Source organism: Bubalus kerabau, chromosome 22 (assembly GCF_029407905.1).
Source record: "Bubalus kerabau isolate K-KA32 ecotype Philippines breed swamp buffalo chromosome 22, PCC_UOA_SB_1v2, whole genome shotgun sequence".
In the NCBI taxonomy this organism is placed as follows: Eukaryota; Metazoa; Chordata; class Mammalia; order Artiodactyla; family Bovidae; genus Bubalus; species Bubalus kerabau.
Genome location: NC_073645.1, coordinates 38,608,122 through 38,628,387, shown reverse-complemented (window position 1 = coordinate 38,628,387; position 20,266 = coordinate 38,608,122). Strand labels below are relative to the sequence as shown.

Below are 20,266 nucleotides of genomic sequence, written 5' to 3'. Positions count from 1 at the left end.
GGGGAGCATATTTGACTCTCTTGAGTAGGTCCTGAGTTGGAAGTGCATGGGGTTCAAACATTAGAGGGAGCTGGTCCTCTCTGACTCAGGCTGGCCCATTGTGTGCTGGCTGCTACAGAGGTGGTGGGTTAGAGTTCTACTGTCACATGTGGTCTAGCCATTGTCCATTTGTATATATAGACTCACAAATCAACAGGTAATGACCGCCATGATGAGATACCGCTGTATGTTGGTTAGAATGGCAAAACAAAAACAAACCAAAAAACCCTTAACACCAAGTGCCGGTGAGGATGCAGAGTAACTGCAGCTGCCACCTCTTGCTGTGGAAATGTACGATGGTACTGCCATTCTGGAAAAGGGTTGCAGATTCTTGTAAAGTTAAACATGCAGCTACCATAGGGCCCAGCAATTCTTACTTCTACTTATTTACCCAAGAAAAATGAGACCTCATGTATTCACAAGAACCTGATCACAAGTTGCGGAGGAACTGTAATCACATTCACTCAAAACTAAAAACAACTCAAATATTCTCAATAGGGAATTAACATTGTGCAGTCATCCACACAATGGAATACTACACAGCTACAAAAAAGGAACAAACTACTGGATCCAACATCATGAATGAACCCCACACACATTACACTAAGAAAGGAGGACAGACACGAAAACACCACATATTATATGACTCCAACATTTATATGATGTTCTGGAAAAGGCAAAACTACAAGAACAGAAAACAGATTGCTGAGGACCAGGTGTGGAAGGATTGACTCCAAGGGGGCTTGAGTGAACCTGGGGAGTGATGGAGCTGTTTCAGATCTTGACTGTGGCCATGGTTAAAGGACTGAAGTTTCTCTCAATGCTCAGAAAACCGTGTATTGAAAGGAGTGAATTTTACTGTGTGTAGATTCTATCAGGAGGATGGAAAAACATAATGGGAAGTTATAACGATTATGAAGAAAAACAAAACCAGCTAAGGGAAGAGAAAGACACAGCTAAGGGGTTGCGTTTTAGATGGGTGGCGGGGGAGGCAGGGGAGTGACACTGGAGCAGAGAGCTAGTGGGTCTAGTGGGCATATGACCCTCTACGGGAGAATGTTCCAGGCCACAGGATGCAGAGCAGGGGCCCGAGGCTGGTGCTCCAGGGAGGGTTTCAGGAATAGTTGGTTGGAGAGTGAGAGGGGGCGTCAGAGCCACAGCCCTAAGCCCCAGCAAGAACTTTAGGTCTGAAGTCGGCTGGTGGCCATCAGGTCAGAGAGTGACTCACTGTGACTTCCACCTTCAGAGGCCTGCCCTGGATCTGCTGGGGGGAAGGAGCAGGGGGCACTGGTGAGGCAGTGATGGGTGATGATGGCTCAGACCAGACAGGTGATGGTGGGGACGTGACGGTGGTCCTCTGATTTGGCTTTGGAACCCCTGCAGTGGTTGAGACAGGATTTGCTGATTGCTTCTCTGTGGATGGCGAGAAAATTAAGAGAAGAGAAGGGTCTGGAGTGAGTAAGCCAGTGAGGGTGGGCTGGGCCTTGGGCACAGCCAGAGCAAAGGCCAGGGAGGCCAGGGAGAAGGGGTGTAGGGTTCTGAGTGCAAGGTGAGCTGATCCATTTCCTGCAGGGATCTTGCTCTGGATCCCAGGCTCTGCCCTCACCAGTCGCAATCCTTGGAAAGCCCTGAAGGAAATCTCTGCTCCTACCTCTGCCACTGCTCTCTCAAGACACAGCTAGCAGTAGCCAGCCCATGGCCCGCGGACCACCCCTGCCTGCTCTCTGTCTCTGATTCTTGGGCTCCTCTTGTTCCCTCATCTCCCTGACAGTTTTTCTCAGGCCTTGGCCTCTCCTCTCTCATTTCAGGCATCCCTTCCCTTTCACCATCTGTATCTCCTTTGGCTATTCCTGAATCTACCTTCTAAATCTCACTCCTTTCCCGTCGGTGGCCCCACGTTTCCTTCTGCCTGTAGGAAGCTCCTCGGCAACTCAAGTTCAAGATTTTGAAAATCAGGCCTTTAGTCTGTGCCCTCCAAGAGAGCCGAAGCGTCTCTAGCCGCCCACACTAGACCTGTCATCCGTCTGCAGTTTCCAATGACAAGTTCCAGAGTCATGTCAATTAACCTCTGGTCAAGAGGCTCTTCCCTTCTTGTTACCGTCACAGCCACTGCCTGGGCTCAGGGCCACATTCTGGACCCCGGTCATGACCTCCTGAGGGGTCCCTCATTTTTCTCCAACCCCTCCTCCTTGCTATCAGGAAAACTTTTCCAAAACTTCCGTCTGCCTCCTTAGCAAGAATCTCGTCCCGGCTTCTCCATCTGGCCCAAGGTAATGATGCAATTTACCATCCAGACCAGGACGTGAGTGCGTGCTAAGTCACTTCGGTCATGTCCGACTCTTGGACTGTAGCCCACCAGGCTCCTTTGTCCATGGGCTTCTCCAGGCAAGAATACTGGAGTGGGTTTCCACGCCCTCCTCCAGGGGATCTTCCCAACCCCAGGACTGAACCCAGGTCTCCTGCTTGGCAGGCAGATTCTTTACCACTAGTGCCACCTGGGAAGCCCCCCACCTACCTCCCCCCGCAAGACCAGGACATTCTGAATGGGAGGGAGCTGTTAGAGGTCAGGCTGGGATGACAGCATTCACCAGAACACAAAGGTGTCTCATTCTGGCCTCATCTGCTAGCCTGTCTCCCACCCCTACCCCAGTCATGATCTCAATGGGGTCACAGCATCAAGATTAGCCTTGTGTCTGTGGCCATGCTGTTTTTTGATATTTGAAATGACTCTCCTCCTCTGCAGTTATATTTAACCCTGCTTATCCTTCAGACGTGGCTCTCCCCCGACGTGTCTGCCAAAGTCAGCTAGAAAGTTGCTGGGGTGTCCTCAAAAATCCCTCGTACTTCCTCTGGCTCTGTACCCATGATAGCTTTGGCCCTGGACTGCTGCAGACAAGGCTGCAACCTCGAGCAATTCCTTAAGAGTAGACACCTCAGTCTCCACATCTCTAAAATGGGTGTAATAGCAGTGCCTCCAGGCCCTTGTGGGCGCTGAATGCTGACGTACTGTTTGTGAATCACTCAGAGTGGTGGAGGGGAGGGGTACTCACATGCTTGCTCTGATAACTGTCTCACAGCACCTATCATACTGTGTCGCAGACAGAGATTCACCTCACAAAATCAAAAAGCTTAAAGCCACAGTTTTCTCCTCTCTCCAACCCTGGGTACAGTCCTGACTTCCTGGTAGGTGCCAATACACACCTGAATAATGGAAGACTCCAGGGGTGGGGGAGGCGACAGAAAAGGCTGGTGGTCTGGCTCAGCGACTGTGGGCTCTTGAGGGTCAAGCGGAATCATTAGCTGCTCCTTTGCAAGGGGTCCCAGGAGGAAGCCGAGTCCTAGGAAGGTCTGGAGAGATGCAGTTTATCAGATGCAGACTTGAATAAAAAGTCTACCTGCAGGATAAAACCCCCCAGCTTCTCTTCGCATGGTTCCACTGGGTGTGCTGTGAGCTCATTAGTTCTAAGCCCATGTCACTGGTTTTGAATATTTCCCCATCTTTTGGCGCATCTTATATGTGTGTTTAAATCCCATCAGTGGGGCACTTCACCGCTGTTCAACAGCCTTTTGCATTATTTCTGTTCTCAGCAGAAGCTGTGTGCATTCCTTCCACCTTGCAGCCCCCACCACCTGCCCTGGCCCGCTATGTTCTAACAGGTTCAAGGGGACCAGTGGAGGAGCCAGAGGCCTTTCTTGAGGAATCCTGCATCACCATGGACTGTGTGACCCCTAATCCAAGGAGGAGAGAGAGAGAGAGAGGACACAGGACTTGAAACAGAGGCAATGGCTATTTGCTATTTTGCTAAAGGACAGAGGAGCCTGGCAGGCTGTAGTCCACGGGGCTGCAGAGTCAGACACAACTTAAAGACTGAACAACAACAAAAGCTGGAACAAGGGGGATTCTTTCATGGAAGATAAAAGGCTAAAAATCAATGACAGGGTTGTCTGTAGGCTCAAGTTTCATCTTATCTCAAGAAAGGAAACACACACATACACGCAGGAATCAGTTACTCCAGCCTTTTTCTATTAGATTTAGTTCAAAGATGTCACTTGCATTGGCAATCAAGTGGTATGGGCTATTTATTTGAAGGATACTTGATAATCCATTTGTTTATTGATCAAGCTAAGCAGATGTCTGTAACCCTGTTTACTTGGAAGGAAAAGACATCTTCTATTACGTGAAAGAGAAATCTTCTATGGGTTAAAAAAGAGTTCTGTTCACGTAGAAAAACAAATTTATTGGGGTAGAAAAATAAAATCAAGTGCTGTCTAAGCTATGAATATGTTCAGAAGAACCCAGAAAGTTATGTGAAATTGAAGATCTACAAAGAGGTGGGACATTTTCTCATTAAATCATAGTTGGAGAGAAATGAACCAGAGCCTGGGGAGTGGGTGGAGGGGCGGGGAGCTCCAGAGAGATTGTTCCCCAGTTTTGGAGCGTTGGATGCCTGCAGACACGATTTCTTGGGAGGAACACGAAGACGGAGTTGGACATTCAACCGTAAAGATGGCAAAGTGAAATGTTAGTCTGTGTGAAGGAGGAAGTGCGCCAGAGGAAAATCATTGGAGCCTTATAAAGGGTCAGGCATTTTAGATAACAGTGAATTTTTGATTGCTTAAAAAATGTTCCGAAAACAAGCTATGCATGGACAAAGATGTAAGTCAGTTCCTTTGTGGCAGGAGCAAAGAATCTTAAAAACAGATTTTTGTAACTTTAAATGCCAATCACATCACCAGGAGCCGTGGGCTTTCTGAGAAGAAAACCATTTCATGCACACTCTGGACTGACTGCAGTTACTTGAGGCTGAAGTCAGGATTTTCTCCATCAGGTGCTGTTGTCTGAATACTGGTGCACTCCCTGGCACCCCCACCCCCACCCATTCATATGCTGAAATCCCAACCAGAAAGGTGATGGTGTTAGTAGGTGTAGCCTCTGGGAGGTGATTAGGTATTAAGGGTTGAGCCTTCATGATAAGATTAGTGTCCTAATAAGAGACTCCAGAAAGCTGGATAGTCCATTCTGCCCAGTGAAGACACAATGAAAAGATCCCTGTCTGGGAAGCACTGAGTCTACTGATACTGTGATCTTGGACTTTTCAGCCTCCAGCACCATGAGAAATAAATTTCAGCTGTGTATAAACAATTGATGGGATTCTGTTATAGCAGCCTGAATGGATGAAGACACTGGAGCTAAACCCACTTTACTATAATGAGAGAATCACAGTGTGTTGGAACTGGGAGTGGCCTCCACTATCCCCAGCACTCTCATCATGCAGAGAAAAGTATAAGAGAAGAGGTAACTGATCCCTCATCACACAGCTACTTGCTCAGCAGAGGTAACTGACCCATGAGCACAGAGTTAGCTGCTGGCATCCTGAGGATGACCCCTGGGCCAGCTCATGTGTGTAAATGCTGGCCACCAGAGGGAGAGGATGGTCATTTGAGGAGACGATGCCAGGCATTCTGGCACGTAAATATTCCTTTAGAGTCTGAGCCCTCTCTGCTTCATTACTGACATTGAGTAGGAGAAGTGATATTCAGTGACACTTGGGCCATGCCTAACTCTTTCATTAACAGCTAGGTTTCTAGGTTCTGTGTTGGATGCCATGTTATTCTGCTATGCATGTTATTCTTTGACTGTCTGTGGGCTTATGATTTTCCATGTGACATCCATTTAATCAGATCCTTTGGTGTCCCACAACTTGTTGTTTACTGATTATGCCTCATCTCAAATTATTTCCTCAACTACCATCTATTGGACTGAACTCCAGCCTCTAGAGAGTCAATCCCCCAGGCTGAGGCATCTCTAGTTCACTAGAGGGTCTGATTTGTTCAACGTTGGTATTTTCTACCATCTACCTCTTAAGTTTCCTGTGGGTCTTATATTCAGTGTACTTCTAGATTTCCTTGGCAAGGCAGTACACTGCGAGTCATGCATTGTTGGGTAGACCACCGAGAGTCTGCTTTTTTCTCTGCAAGTGGAGAGTTACAGCAACCACATCACAGGCCACTGAATGGAGCAAGATGTTTTCTGAGAACAATGGTGTCACAACAAGTATTAGTGTTAGTCCCCTTTGGATGGTTCTTTCTCTATATCATGGGTACTTTTAATTCACATGTGAACCACATTCAATGAGTTCACAGGGTGAATGAGACCATCCAGAGGAATCCATCATTTGTTCACATCAGCCCTGCTGGGAAGGCTAGAAAAGGCAGTCAAAGTAGATGAAACGTCCAACCAGACCCTCTCCAAACAGTGAGCTGAAATGGACAGCTTAAAGGAAATATTTTTTTCATGATGTGCTGTGTGTGTGTTAAGTCGCTTCAGGCATGTTGGACTCTTTGTGACCCTATGGACTGTAGCCCACCAGGCTCCTCTGTCTGTTGGGTTCTCCAGGCAAGAATACTGGAATGGGTTGCCACGCCCTCCTCCAGGGGATCTTCCTGACCTCCAGGGATCAAACCCATGTCTCTTATGTTTCCTGCATTGGCAGGTGTGTTCTTTACCACTAGCACCACCTGGGAAGTCCCATGGTAGTGGTGAAATAAAATGGGCATATTCGCTATACTACTTCACAAGCCACTTAACTCAGGTGTATAAATAGTTCAACTATTCCCCACTACTCAAACCATTTATTTTCCCAAGCTTCCATTCCAACTGTGGCAGAATTTAAGGCAAGTTGAGGAAACTCAGCTACTTGAAGGTCTCACCTAAGGTTTCCAGTTGTATCTCTCCCTTATGGCACATCTACCCTCTTGTGGGCAGAGTGATGGGAAGCAGGGGGTGTGCCCATGTCAGTGGGAAAGATGGTCTTTGTCTCCTGCCACCTTCTATTCATGGAGGCATCTCTGTGAAAGGTTGCTGCTGAACCACGAAAGACGCCGGGATTTTTGGCCTCCAGAGGAGAAGAATTCAATCCGGGGCCAGAAATGAGGCTTGATCGCTCAGAGCTTTTGTGTAATAAAGTCTTATTAAAGTATAAAGGAGACAGAGAAAGCTTCTGACATAGACATCAGAAGAGGGCAGAAAGAGTACGCCCTCACTAGTGTTTGCAATGGAGTTATATACTTTTAATTCGTTATTACAGTGAATCAAAAGAATGTCTGGAGGTTGTAAAGACCTTACTAGACCCACTCCCATAATTTACATTTTAAGATAACAGGATTAGTCAGAAGGTTTTTTCCAGAAACTGTCCTCAAGCAGGATACATTATTGTTATATAATCCTAAGGGATGTAGAGGGAAAAAAGTTTGTCCTTTTCTCCTCCTTGAGAATTCCAGACCCCTTTCTCCTTGGGGACCCCTGGATTTCTTATCAGCCTGCCTAGGAATTGACTCATCTGGGGATGGCTATCACTCTGTTTTGCTCTGCCCAGCAACATCCCCATTGGTATCTGCTGAGGCAGCTGGTTCTCTGCTAACCTTGGACTTGCATGATCCACAGGCTGCTGTCAACAGCCATGACCTTACGGCCCTGACACACAAAGGTTTGGACATGCACACTCCCGTGACCTTTTGTCTTAGAGCAAAGGTAGGACAAGGCCTTCAACTCTTTGTCCAGCTTTCTCTTCTTCTCTATATTCTCCCTGTCATCAGTATAGGCATCTCTCATGGCCCCTTTCCATGGCTGAGCATGGCTGAGGGCAGAGGTCCATTGGCTAAATATTCTGTCAAACCTATTGCTCCTGCTAAGCTTTGGATCTTGGAATATTAAAACTCAGAACTGAATGTTAATGTATTTTCTTTCTATTTTGCTTGGCTTTTCTTTCTCTGGGACCAAGAAACCAGGTCTGTCCTGCTTGACTATCTGTTTTATAGTGAGGGTGAGGTACACCACTAAGATGATGTAAACAAACAAAAAAGGGCAAAGTCCAAGAAACAAAAATGAAAACAGAAACCCACCTAATAAATGTCACATGGCAAAGATGCTTGCTCCTTTGAAGAAAAGCTATGACAAACCTAGACAGAGTATTAAAAAGCAGAGACATCATTTTGCAGAAAAAGGTCTGTATAGGCAAAGCTATGGTTTTTCCAGTAGTCATATACAGACGGATGTGCGAGTTGGACCATCAAGAAGGCTGAGTGCCAAAGAATTGATGCTTTCAAACTGTGGTGTTGAAGACTCTTGAGAGTCTTTTGAACAGCAAGGAGATCAAACCAGTCAATCCTAAAGGAAATCAACCCTGAATATGCAATGGAAGGACTGATGTTGAAGCTGAAGCTCCAAATTGACTCATTGAAAAAGAATCTGATGCTGGGAAAGATTGAGGGCAGCAGGAGAAGGGGGCGATAGAGGATGAGATGGTGGGATGGTATCACTGACTCAATGGACATGAATTTAGCAAACTCCAGGAGTTTGTGAAGGACAGGGAATCCTGGTGTGCTTCAGTGCAGGGGTTGCAAAGAGTCGGACTCAGCTTAGCGACTGAACAACAAGTCCTCTCCATGGGCAAAGCACAGCAGTGGTGGAGAGAGAGCTGAGCAGTGAAAGGTAAGCTGGCTCTTTCCAAGAGAAGGAATGAGCACCAGGGGCGAGGCTCTGTGCTCCGCAGTACTGGAGGTGAGAAGCCGGCTTCTGAGCGCCCCGGCTCCTCAGCAGGCAGTGGGATGAGTGGTCACCAGTATCGTTCAGCAGCTCAGGGTGTTTAGGAGCAGACATCAAGGCTGAGAGCTCACTTCTGAAAAGAAGCTGTGCTTGCAAGATTGTGACAGCTCCTTCCCCCTCCTTCCCAGCAGTGCAAACAATGATTCTTCACATTAGTCTGCCTCCCTCCAGACCCTCATCCATCTCCATCCAAATGGCCCGAGATGCACACTGTCCAAAGAGCTCCTTTAAAAGCCTCCCTCAGCACAAACGTGCCGATGCCAGCCATGGCTCCTTCTCCCTGCTGGAGGTCAGGTCCCCCCACCCCTTGTCTGCAGAATCACCGCCTCCCCTGAGACCACTGGCGCTGTGACCTCTGCCCACCCAGCGGCAGCCCCTGCTTTGCATGAGACCCTAGTGCCCCTACTAGGCCTTTTCCGGACCCATCTTGTGTCTCTCCATGGCTGCTAATGACCACCCTTTATTCATTTCAGCGGCCTGTTGGGTCTCCTCAGAGCTTCTGCTTTTGACCTTTCTCAGTCCTTATTGTCCCGTCAAATGGTTTTGGCGGAGAAAAGTGCAATTGACTCAGCTCACTGTAGAATGGCAGCTGGCAGGCATAGGTGAAGCTGGTTTTCTAATTGTCCTTCTTCTCTGTGAGCTGCTAAAGTCAAGCTCAGCTTCTCCCTCTCCACTGCCACCCACCCCTCCCCACTCCCAAATGTCCTTCCTCTTTCTGGGAGGGAGAAGATGGTAACAGTGACATCATGCACAGGTGACCGCCTCACTAGGCTCCCTCGGTCTAGTTTCTTATCCTAACCCAAAGAGGATCTTCTTTTGACAGTGTTTGAAGGTCTTATAGAAATGAAACGATTAATTCCATCTGCAAACTATATTAAAATCATGAAAAGGTAACATGGCTGGATTACAAATTGTGCCACAAGGAATTGTAGGGACTGTAAAGCTGGTGTGTTAGTTTCCTATGGCTGCTGTAACAAATTGCCACAGAGCTAGTGGCTTAAAACAAGAGAAATGTATTTTTCTTTCTTTTTTTACAGCTCTGGCAGCCAGTGGTCTGAAATGAGTCTTTTGGGACTAAAAGCAAGTGCTGCTTCGCTCTGAGGCTCGAGGGGAGAATCCCTCCCTTGCCCCTTTCAGCTTCTGGTGGCCAATGGCATTCCCCAGTGGGTCGCTCATCACTCCAACCTCAACTTTGGTGTCACACTGTCTTCTCTTCATCTGAAACCAATCCTCCCTCTGCTTTATTCTTACAAAGACATTTAGGGCCTAACTGGATAAACTTCCCATCTCAAAATCCTTTGTTGTTGTTGTTGTTGAATGGCTAAGTCTGTCAACACCTCGAGTAGGGCACAATGCCACCATCCATCTCTTGGAAAGGGACCAAATGGCCAACTGACTTGAGATTAAGCATTGCGTGTGGCATTCTGGAACATTCATTCTGCCCCAGGCGATGAAACATTACCACCATTTAATCTTCCCAATTTAGCAGCTAGGAAATCCTGGTGGTGGTGGTTTAGTCAAGTCTGACTCTTGCAATACCATGGACTGTGGCCCACCAGGCTCCTCTGTCCATGGGATTTCCCACACAAGAATACTGAAGTGGGTTGTCATTTCCTTCTCCAGGGGATCTTCCCAACTCAGAGATCGAACCCGAATCTCCTGCATTGACAGGCAGATTCTTTACCTCTCCACCACCAGGGAAGCACCTCAAAATCCTTACTTCCATAATATTTGTAAAGTATCTTTTGCAGTAACTTATACAGGTTTCAAGGATTAGGACATGGGTATGTTTGGAGGCCATTATTCTGCCTACCCAAACAGGAAGACCATTTTCAGCTTGGGCCCTACACAGGAAGGGATCCCTCTTGCCAAGGGGAGTGGATGACACCCAGCACTCAGGGAGATCACTGGCACGATCTGAGTGCCAGCAGACAAGGGAGACTGCTGCAGGGTCATTCAAGTGGACCAAAAGTATTCCGAGGGTTAGCACATAACATAAGCAGATGACATTTTGCAGAGTTGTGTGGAGAGAAAATCATAGTCACCAAAACAAGTGATGATTCCAAGTGATTCGAGACTAGAAGATTGTGGCAGATACTGATGGCTGCCTACCCCCAATGCACTTCCCATCTTTATTGCTACCATAATCCTGATTTTCCCTTGAACATGCCCAGCTCCAGAGGCTGAATCATCATTGGTCTAAAGCTGGGATCATGATGTAGACTCAATAGGTCTGGGGTGGGTCTAAGACCCTGCAATTCTAACAGGTTCCCTGGTGAAGTAATTATGCTTCTCCTTGGGCCACACCTTGAGTAGAGAGGGTCCGAGCCAGTCACAGAAATCACATTACCCCTTGCTGGGGACTGGTCCAGGGTGAGCATGTGACCCAGTCTTGGCTAATGAAAGCTAAAAAAAGATGAGGTGAAGGTCAGGATGGACTTCCAATAGAGATTTTCTCCCTGATGAAAGACCAGAGAATTCTAAGGAAAAACCAAGATCGCCCTTTGTGTAATGTCACAGGAAGACTTGAGGCCTTGAATAACAGCAGCTATCTTGTGACCAAGAGAGACACACTTGAGGAGAAAAGTCAATCCACTGAGGAGGAAAACGAGGGGAACATCTCTGAGCCATCAAAATCTCCGGACTCTTATTACCAGATTTTTTTGTTAAGTAAAATATAAATTCCATATGGTTTAATCCCTGTTTGCTCAGGTTGCTGTTGTTTGTAGCTGCATATACCTGACCTATGGTTTTTCCTGTGGTCATGTATGGATGTGAGAGTTGGATTGTGAAGAAGGCTGAGCGCCAAAGAATTGATGCTTTTGAACTGTGGTGTTGGAGAAGACTTTTGAGAGTCCCTTGGACTGCAAGGAGATCCAACCAGTCCATTCTGAAGGACATCAGCCCTGGGATTTCTTTGGAAGGAATGATGCTAAAGCTGAAACTCCAGTACTTTGGCCACCTCAGGCGAAGAGTTGACTCATTGGAAAAGACTCTGATGCTGGGAGGGATTGGGGGGAGGAGGAGAAGGGGACGACAGAGGATGAGATGGCTGGATGGTATCACTGACTCGATGGACGTGAGTCTGAGTGAACTTCGGGAGTTGGTGATGGACAAGGAGGCCTGGCGTGCTGCGATTCATGGGGTCTCAAAGAGTCGGACATGACTGAGTGACTGAACTGAACTGATACCTGACCTCAGAAGAAACCTAAAGAAGAAGGAAAGGCATGGAGAACTGGAGTCCAGATACAACCACCAGAAGGAGACTAAAGGACTAAAGACTAGAAACCCACCAGTTCTTCACAGTGAGGAGTAGAATTAAACTCCTGTGTGAACCTCCAATCACTACTATGAGGCTTTATGCACTTACTATATGGTAAGTGTGCCTTTGGTTCTCATTCCAGAGTTTATAATAGGGTCTCAAGAATCCTTTAGTTACTTCTGTAAGTTACAATTGGGTAGATACTACCTGTAATAATTAGGAATCTAATGTTGACATTGAGCTGCTAAACCCTTTAAGTCACTTCCCCTTTTATCTAAAATATCTAAACCCCCTCCACGTAAGATATTTCTTGCATGTCCCTTTCAGTGTGCTTATTTCAGTCTGGGCACCACATCTCATGCAAACACTTCCCAAATCCTCCAAATGCTCCCTCAGCTCCATGCATCACAGCAATCAGTCACAAGATTAATTAATCCTCAGTGTAACTTGAGCTACTTTAAAGAAAATCCCAGGCAAATAGACATAAATACCTATTTTTCTGGTAGAATTGTTTGTTCGAATTCCCTCATTGAGATCAGACTTAATTATGCAATATCATAGAAATATACAAACATCTGTGATTTTATTTCTAAGCACATTTGAATGACAAAGACTTCAATATCCTGTGTGTTTTCTGTAACATGATGGACCTTCTTGAGGCTGGGGGTAGGGAGAGAAGGGAGTTAAAGAAAGAAGGAAAAAAATGACTTCCTTTATTCAGAGGCTATGGAATTCAAAAATATATCAAACAATCAAAGGAGAGAGACCCGGGACGTTTCACAGCTCAGATTCTAGGTTCTATACCAACTTTTCTTTTAAGAAGCAAATCTTAAGGACGTCACCGTTGCCTCTGGGATATGGCTATAGCATGCCTATAGCACTGATTAGCTACATAACTTCTAAAGGAGAAGGTTACTAATTTGTCTGACAACTCCCCTCTCATCAGTGCCGTCCTTCTGTTTTCTGAGTCAGCACACTTACTCATCGAGGAGCCTGCATCTTGCCGAGTTGTCACTTCTATCAAACATAATGCCCTCTGGGTTTATGCTCATCATTAAAGGGGGAAAAAAAACTTGTTAGAGTATTAGCCGAGCCCAGTGCAGCACTGTTAAATTAATTTTTAGAGATGTATCTAGGTCAGACATCTGCATGTTGCATATAAACACACCAGCTAGTTACCCAGCTTTGGCATGTTTCTAAAATGTGAGACCCATGCTTGTTGGAGACTTGCTGTTTATTCTGGCCCTGAATGGAGAAATGACTATTTCTCCACAATATAATCTTAATGTAATTGGGATGTCTCTTCTGAAAGTTGGCTGCCACAAAAATATTTTCAACCATCTCTATTGGAGACTAAAGGACATTAACATTTCTGTTTCTGTTAACTAGCAGTTCTTCATATAGAATCTTTTAATGTCCAAATGATTGATTAATTCTCCGCATCTCATTTTATCTACTGAGTAGAAAGAACGTCCCTTTAGAGGCGATGAAGGTTTGACACACAGCTGAAACAATGAAGGCACAATATGTTGTCCTTTGGGTAGAAATTAAGCTTCACTGAGAAATGAAACAAGAATTGAGTATTCTGGTGGTGGTGAATAAAAGATATTTGAAGTATGTGTACCTCAAAGGCTCTCTTGTAAAAAAAAAATAAAGAAAATGTGTGAGAAGGCTATGATACCCATTTCTTTTAATGTGATACCATGCCAATTTGAAATATAACCAAAGTGGGACAAAATCAGAATAAAAACTGTGACCTCGAAAATGCCACCCCTGTGAAGATTTCTGTGCTGTTTTAAGGATATATATTTTTTGTGAAGGGCTTCCCAGGTGGCTCAGTGGTAAAGAATCTGCCTGCCAATGTAAGAGCCTCAAGAATCTCGAGTTCAATCCCTGGGTCAGGAAGATCCCCTGGAGAAAGAAGTGGTAACCCACTCCAGTATTCTTGCCTGGAGAATTCCATGGACAGAAGAGCCTTGTTGGCTACAGTCCATGGGGGTCACAAAGAGTGCCCACAACTGAGGGACTGAGCATGCTCACACGCATGCACTAACCTGATGGGTTCTAACACAGCCTTCTTGGAGCTAATGCCATAAAAATCTAAGGCACAGTAAACCAGGCTGCACAATAGCATTGCCATCTGGTAAGAATGCAGAGAGAACCAGCCAGCATGTCCTGACGTGGGCCTTTATGAGACAGATGAGAAAACTAAGATTGGGGAAAAGTGAAGTAGCCAGACTAGTTTCACAAACACACTTTCATTGAAAAGGGTTGTGTGTCAATTCCTATTATTGTAGGACCTGTGTAAGGAAAGGAAAAAAAAGGATGGTTAGTCCCTCAGTCGTGTCTGACTTTTTGCAACCCCATGGACTCTCAGGCTCCTCTGTCCATGGGGATTCTCCAGGCAAGAACACTGGGGTGGGTTGCCATTTCCTTCTCCAGGGGATCTTCCCGACCCAGGGATCAAATCTGGGTCTCCTGCATTGCAGGCAGATTCCTTACCATCTGAGCCACCAAGGAAGCCCAGACCTGTGTAAAGAAGTCTTCTGAACAGCTAGTTCTTATGAGAATAATACAAGAGTTCTAGGAAAGAACTGGAATGCCTCTTATTGCAACTTGTAATGCGATTTGAACTGATACAAATACAGGGCACCCATTATAGCCTGTGCTTTATTCTCAGAGAGCTCCGAACCCTGGGAAGAGTTGGGTAAGCAACAGTGCAAGATAGAATCCAGCAAAGAGAGGTTTGTTCAGTACAGGGTGTGGAGAGAGTCAAAGAGGGCAGTGTGATAAATGCTATCCAAATGGAGTAGTAACGATGGATAAGTGAGTCTCTGCGAGGGCCCTGACCACCTTTCTGATGACCTTCTGCTCTGGGCTTTGATGAACCGCACAACCACAGAGATTTGTAAATCCCAACCAAGTGGAATGCTGACAATATGATCACATCAAGATGTAACTTGTAATTGCAAAGTCACATTCAATTAGATCACTGGCACTTTTTGTGACCCGACGATATGACATGATTAGGTCTGAAGCCAGCCCAGGAACACGCACGATGATTGTGTGATTAACTAAGTCAGTTCACGGGCACGGTGAGTCATGGGCATTTGAAAGCCTGAGGCTGCCTAGAGCTGGGGAGACTTACAGCTCATTTTTGTGATGGCTCGGAAAGCTCAGATTGCTCATTAGAAACGGCAAAATATCCTTTCAATTAAAACTGTTTCGATCGTTAGATATTATAATAAGGGTATGATGGCTGGAGTTTTTGACACCATTTTTCTCACTGTTGTCTGAAAGCTGTGTGTTAATTAATCACCAGCAGGTTTTGGGGCACACTCTGATAGATCCTTTCCCATATCTGCCACTTGAACTTGGGAAGGTTAATTTTCTCATCTGTAAAATAGGGGATTCTAATCATCCTTTCTTATTGGTTGTAAGAGGATTAAATAACATGCATACTTTCTGGCACATAGTAGGTACTATTCACTATTTGAACTTTTAGGAGATATCTGTCAAAACAGAATCATCTTCAGGAAGCTTATTCCATACCTATTGATTGATTTTAAGGGCAAATGTAAACAATGAAATGACCATTCATGCCTCTACAGGAGAACCTAGTCTCCCCAACACCCAAACTGCCTTATGATACAAGAGTCAGAAGAATTGATGGAAACAGAGCAAATCACAATCAAACTTATTACACAATGTGGCCTAATTATACAACTGAGAGATACACCAGGCCAATTCATGACCCACAGAAGTATGCCACATGTCAGGGAAAGCTGAGCGAATGAGGTCAGTCTGTGCAGTGGGCAGGCACTTGGCCCAGATGGAGGATTTATGAATGGGCATCTCTCTGAAGCTCTATACCAGCAAATTCAGCACCACTATGAAAAAGAAAAAAAACGCTCCTTACTTCAAGTTCTCCAGACTTGTCTGTTGAGCTAACTGGAGCCCTTATTATAAGCACAGATATCTGACAGAGCCCCAGATCATTCTTATCAGCAGGGCTGGAAAACATCATCCTGGTCCAGCTTTTTACAAGCCAGTCTGGCTTCTGGCAAGGCCCACTAGTACAGGTGGACTAGATTGCTATTTTTATTCATAAGTTTGTTTTCAAATGTTTGTGATTCCAGTAAAGCCCTCAAGGGAGCTTCCATGAATTAAAATATAGGCACTAATGTCATCTCCCTGCCCAAGTTCACCACTTAGCCCCTACCCAACTGATCCAGAAATTCCCCAGAGTTCACCCCAGAGACACAAGGTCCAGCTGCTTCCTGACAGAGCATCTCTGAGAAACACACTGGAATACATGAAGGACCTGGAGTCTTTGTTCAGTGGTGCATTCAAACCATGGCCATCTCCTTCTGATTGATTTGTTTACAACAGGAGCTCTGAAAGTGGGGTCACCAGCTCCTGCCTCAGCATCACCCGAGAACTTATTAGAAATAAAATTCTTGGGCTGCGTCCCAGAACTTTTGAATCAGAAACTCTAGTATTGGGCACCAGAAATCTATTTTAATAAGCCCTCCAGGTGATCTTGATGTACTCTAAAAGTTTGAGAACCACTGGTTAAAAAAAAATTTTTTTCTTTCACATTTATTTCAATACAGAGAACCAGTATTTAACTAGTTAGGCCTCTCAAACATTTCTTTACATTTGTCTATATTCAGTTGGTTAGAGGAAGGAAAAAAGAAACCCACCTCATTTCACGTGATTGACGTTCCTGCAAAGTAGCCTTGACTTGAAGATATCAAAATGAGATGATCAGAACCTTTTTATTAGAAAAAGAGGTATTTTAATTGTTACTTTGAATATTTATATTCATAAGCCAGTAGTCTCCTGCCGAAGTCATTTTTTATATGAACTATGATCTAATCATAGTGTAATGCCTCTTCAAGGTGCAACTTCTCCATAGATTATGAGTGTTTCCATGTACATAATGCAATGTGATTCAGCAGCTCAAGCTGTGAAGTCATTCAGGCCAGTTGTCTAAGGAGTGAAAAGAATTTTTTAAACCTAATGGTCCCTTATGACTCAACCTCTTTGATTCTTTTGCTCCTGTTGCTAAGTCACTTCAGTTGTGTCCGACTCTGTGCAACCCCATAGATGGCAGCCCACCAGGCTCCCCCGTCCCTGGGATTCTCCAGGCAAGAACACTGGAGTGGGTTGCCATTTCCTTCTCCAATGCATGACAGTGAAAAGTGAAAGTGAAGTGTCCGACCCTCAGTGACCCCATGGACTGCAGCCTTCCAGGTTCCTCCGTCCATGGGATTTTCCAGGCAGGAGTACTGGAGTGGGGTGCCATTGCCTTCTCCGGATTCTTTTGCTACCTATATGTAAATTACTCTTACACAAGCATGTTCTATAAGTGTATATAATAAATAAGGGTGTGAGATGTATGTATAAACACAACTATACAGACAGAGAAATGAAGTTTGTAAATAAATAGGACTTAAATGGGAGGTCTACGAAACACACACACAAATGCATGAGGATAACCATATTATGTAACACAATATACTCTATTTAATAATTCTCACATTCGTGTCTAAAACTCAGAAGAGCAGAGTTAAATGAACGGGAATTGAAAGTGCATGATAAATGCGTCCCTCATAGCATTTAAATCTCTTCCACTTGATTAAAAATTCTTAGTTCCTCTTCACTGAATTGTTTAGAGTTTTTGAGCAGCCTCTGCCCTGATTAAAACAAATTAGCATCAAAGATCCCCTGTTGAATGAGAAATCATTAATTGAGAAACATGCAATGCTCCTTAATTACCTTTAGAACAGTGAGAGAACAAATAATCTCAGGTTCCAGAGGGGCCTCCTGCTCTGCACTGTGGACTCATTTCATGTAGCTGCTGGAATAAAACTCAAGTTGCAAACACTATTGGGGAATATCAATGTGAGCTTCAGTAAACACACTGCTGATTGTTTATCTAAAAGAAAAATATCTAGATAAGGACTCAGAAGTAAAGAGGGGGAAATGTCTGAGTTTATTATCTTGTTGAGAGCTTTCAAAGTGTTTTACATGGGCCAATATTGGTTGAGAAATAATATAAGCTGTTCTTTCTGGTACAAATTTTAATGCTTTGTGTAAAATACTTCATTTATGTAATTATCTGCTAACACTTCAGATGCTTATATACAGATGAGTAACTTTATCATTTAACAGTAGGATAGAAAGCAGCAATGTTAAATTTCACAAAATCCAGCTACAAATGGAAATTCAAATCATGATGTTGCACCTGAGTCATTTATTTCTTTATCTAGTGATACAATAAATACAGGAGCTTCTGTGGGTCCAGTGAGACCTGATGTACCCTTCTGCCTTCTCAGTCTAGAAAACACTGAATGCTACCCCCAGGGGTAGCATTCGGAAATCAAATTATTATAGGTGCTATGATAATGTAAAGAATATCACTAAAGGTTCACACACACACTGCCATTTGGACAGCTTTCTGATAACAACAGTCATATGGGACTGGATCTGAGTTTCTGAAAACTCTCTATTTCTCCTAAGTACCCAGGAAGGAAGGAGGCATGGTAAGACTTGTTATTTAGCTAAGGATAGTATCTTGGTTTTATTCTAGTTTTCTCCATTTTATCCACTAGCTCATGGGTCAACAGCCTTTGAAAAAAATGACAGAATTGATTCAACCACCTCTGCTTCTTTGGGTGTTTTTGGTTCGTGTATAGTTTAAACTGGTTCATGTAATATAAAGCACAAATGACCCCAACAATGCTGCCGTTTCAAAATTGATATTAATGTGGTTAAGACCCAATTCTGGGAGTTTGCATTTAATTTTAGTAATATGAAATGACTTGTTTTGCATGTGAAATCAAACTTTTTACCAACAGTCACAATACATTGCAAACTTTGTAAAGATTTCTAATTATTATTCTTTATCTTCTATTTCACCAAGATAATAAATTTGACATTGTCATAATCTTTGAAAATACTGTAAATAAACCCTTGAAGACTACATTACAAAGAGGACATGGAGAATATCTACACAAAGTAATTGGCATGAGAGAGAGGGGAGGTTGAGAGGGACAGAGAAAGGAGACTGTCATTAACTGAATCAATGTATTATGAGAGGATATAAGAATCTTATGATATATTGAAACAGTAGAAAAACTGCTATTTTTTTCTCATGGATTCCCATTAAGGTATATTCTTTATTTGGCCATTCTACTTTAGGACAAAATAAATCTCAATTCACTAATGTGCAAAAGGCCATGTGGTTCATATATGCTATCAAAGTAAGAATTACTAATGAAAAGCCTATCCCATAACTGTCTTCTATGTATGGTTTAGGAAAGGAAAATCTTGTCATTAAAACAGTGCCTATTATGTACAAAAACACAAACAAAGTATCCTTATATATCTTTACAAACCTCTAGTTTGTAAAGCTTATGAGAGACACAGCCTCTTGAGAAACGAAATGATGCTATTTGGTATTTTTGCCTTACAGAAGGGTTGCTTCTTTTCACAGTCATCCCATTGCACTTTTGCAACGTTGAAGGTCAAATTGGAGCTGTCACTTCAGGAATCAGCAAGGGCTGGATGTTGCGTACTCAGAGTTTGTTTCCTCTTCCAACTAGTTCATCTGCACATAAATGTTCAGAAGACCATATTCTCTATCCTCACAGGGCAATGAGCTTCAAATGAACCTGGAGTTCTAACTCTCCGCAGGGAATAGTCCTGATAAGTAGGATATCCCGTTTGCCATTATCTATTTGTGCTGCAAGGTAATTCATTTTAGGTTGAAATCAAATTGTTTTAAGCTGAGCTGGTATTTTTATTGGTGTCCTTCCAGCCGGCCTTCCTTTTAAGTACCGTCGTATTTCAAACAAGCTGATCTAAAGGAAAAGATTACCACTGCCAATGTGCATTGTCACAAGGGAACAAAGATGTTCAAGACCTATTTTATGTTATTTATTTTTTTAAGCATTGATAGAGATATGAGAGTGCTAGTCTGCTACAGGGGGAAACAAGCTGACTAGTTGATGAAGGGTCGGAAAGATGTGTGATGATGGGAAAGAAAAACAATCTGTTGGTATTTGCTGTAAAATTACCCTCTAAAGTTGAGAAAATATTTGCAGAATGTAATAAATACTTTAAAAATCCTGAAAAGCACAACTCTGAATTACCAGGTAATATATACCATTGGTTTCTATTATAATTTGGTTATTTGGGAACTCTGGCACATATATGCCCTTTCAGTTAAGTTCAGTCGCTCAGTTGTGTCCGACTCTTTGCGACCCCATGAATCGCAGCACACCAGGCCTCCCTGTCCATCACCAACTCCTGGAGTTCACTCAGACTCATGTCCATCGAGTCAGTGATGT

At 44.1% G+C, this 20,266-nt stretch overlaps 1 long non-coding RNA gene across 1 annotated transcript; it reads right to left on the bottom strand.

The window, feature by feature from the left end:
* Nucleotides 1-677: 677 nt before the first annotated feature.
* On the bottom strand, nt 678-3,502 carry LOC129636923 (uncharacterized). The gene is made up of 2 exons (XR_008707215.1): nt 3,241-3,502; nt 678-1,452 (listed from the first exon to the last, which is right to left on the bottom strand). It is a non-coding gene; the product is annotated as an uncharacterized LOC129636923 (long non-coding RNA).
* Nucleotides 3,503-20,266: the final 16,764 nt, after the last annotated feature.